This window comes from Dreissena polymorpha, chromosome 4 (assembly GCF_020536995.1).
Source record: "Dreissena polymorpha isolate Duluth1 chromosome 4, UMN_Dpol_1.0, whole genome shotgun sequence".
NCBI lineage: Eukaryota > Metazoa > Mollusca > Bivalvia > Myida > Dreissenidae > Dreissena > Dreissena polymorpha.
This window is the reverse complement of record NC_068358.1, coordinates 12335894-12338708: the sequence shown is the minus strand read 5'-3', so window position 1 is coordinate 12338708 and position 2815 is coordinate 12335894.

The following is a 2815-nucleotide window of genomic DNA, read 5'->3' as shown; positions in this document are numbered from 1 at the left end:
ATGTCGAAGATTTTCGGAAAGTAGCGAAGAGGTTTTCGTCAGTTAATATTCATGTCCGTGCCGGCCGCTAACTTATCAGAATCAATAAAAAGAACCAGTAAAAATCGGTACCGATCGCAAATTTCCGGAATTTCGATAAAGCTTCAACATTATTTGTTCTCAAATGATCGCGTACTCGAACGAATCTGTCCCTACGCCTCCAACTCCCTTTAAATCTCATCGGACGTACATTGATCTCAAAATCTATCCTTGACGACTCAAATCATATTTCCTGAATTGTTTGGCCTATTGACGTCCCTGTAATTATAACAATGGTCTTTTGGATAAACAACGCTAAGTTGTTGAAATATAATAACCGTTTAAAATAGTTACCGGTTTTCATTTAATAAAATGATTAAGTCATATTCGAGATTTCAGCGATTGCCAATATTTTGCTTTTGTTTCTCATAAGCATATGGTGCTTGGTATCTGCTATTGACTCCTATGTAGATTGCAAATATTACATAACCCTTACAGCGGCCGAGCGCAGATATCTGCACTTGGCCGCTAAAAAGAAAATTCTTTGCGCATTAATTTAATTCAAATCTCATTATCATAATCAAAATCATCATCATCGTCGTCGTCGTCACTACTACCACCACCACCATCATCATCATCATCTTCTTCTTCTTCTTCTTCCTCCTCCTCCTCATCATCATCATTAACAACAACAGCAACCCCAACTTAACATCATCATCAAACAACAATAAACATCGGTAGCATACAATGTGCTTCATCAACCATACATAATTATATGCGTTAAAACACCATAATAGAACAGCATGAATGAAGCTGTCTATTACTCTTTATATTTCCTATACCAATATTCTTTTTCGTTAATTGAAGGACTAGTTGAAATCTTCTATAAAAGCCCCCCCCCCTCCCCAAATAAAAAAAATAAAAAAGATTAATAATAACCCTAGCAAACAGCAATAAACATAGGTTAGTTAGTATACACTGTGCTTTAGCAAACATGCATAATGAATGTTTATGACTTCGGACCGTTGTGATCAAATTTAAAAAAGCAAGATGGTATGTATGCGGCACACAACACAAAGATAATTATAGTTTTATACCTTAAACGTAGTTCATCAAAATAAACATAAGTTATTATCTATGTAATACTTAAATTAGGTTTATAACGTATGCATATTTGTCTAAAACTTGTGAAATGTGATTCGTAAGCCGACGACAACATTATCATTCGGACCCTTCTCCCCACCTAACAATCGAGATTAAACACCTGTGGAGATCCCGATCTTATCAATGAATAAACCGGTTCAATGATGTCAAGTCAAATAAAACATACTATTACTATCCAAATAAATATCTATCAAAAAATGTAAATTGATATACCTACTTAACTAAAACTAAACTTAAACGATTAGCAAGAAAAATATATAAAGAAGAAGCAGGCAAAGTAGACAAATTTATTGTAACATATGTGTTCTCAGTCTCCCACTGTTGAACAATATAAATAGTATTTATCGCCACCCCAAAAGGGATCTTTATCACACGTTTGGCTCAACTAATATATAATTGTGACAGGACAAACTGTCAACAAATACCTTGTTAATGTTTTATACATAACTCCAATCAAAGGTTAACTTCCATGGAAACTGCGGCATGTTAAAACTGTTGATTATGACAAAATGTTGTATTGTACAAATCAGTACAATAGCGTCTGTTATGTGGCCTATACTAATCCAGTTAAATAAAACTTTAATCGCAGAAAAGTTTAGATTCTTTACACCTTTAAGAAAATATATATAACAGTTCTTTCCTGTTTTAACAAAATGATACATTTAAAAATAAATTATGAAGCATCGCTAGCAATAGTAGAAAGAGAAGTAGAAGGAGAATTATTATCATTAGCAGCAGTAGCAGCAGCAGCAGCAGTAGCAGCAGCAGCAGTAGAAGTAGCAGAATCAATAGCAGTAGCAGTAGCAGTAGCACTAGCAGTAGCAGTAGAAGTAGCAGTAGCAGTAGCCGTATCAGTAGCGGTATCAGTAGCAGTAACAGTAGCAACAGCAGCAACAGCAGCAGAAGCAGCAGCAGTAGCAGTAGCACTATCAGTAGCAGCAGCAGCGGCAGTGGCAGCGGCAGTGGCAGTGGCAGCGGCAGTGGCAGCGGCAGCGGCAGTGGCAGCGGCAGCGGCAGCGGCAGCAGTAGCAGTAGCAGTAAGAGTAGCCGAAGCAGTAGCAGTAGCGGCTTTTTGCTTTTTTGTTTTAGAAGTGTTTGTCGTATAAGAAGAACGCAAGGAAGACAAATTAATTGTAACATGTGTTATCTTAGTCTCCGTTGTAGTAGTATTTGTTGTATCTACACAGCCATTTTTCAGTCACCTGAGAGACATGTTTTTATAAGAGATTTAATTGTGGACCAATACATCGTGTATTTATATCAGTGTACCCACTGGGACACCACATGGGGTGAGGATTAACAGATAAACTAGGCCTTCAATTAATTATGCGCCTAGAGGCAAACAATACTATAACTTACTGATAATTTTAGGAGTGGGATGTGTTTGTATCTTATTTGAAATTAGCTAGCTTAATTCAAAAACTAATTATAGGCTCAATATTATCACAAGAACATCATCACATATTCATTGTGCAATATATAATCATATCACCATCACAATATTCCAGAGCGTTAGTATTTATTGTGCATACATATCCTACAGCAACATTTACAAAACTTATTACAAACCAACCACTCAAGCTTTAATTAAGATTGATTTCAATTTATATTATGACATACATTAAAGATCACT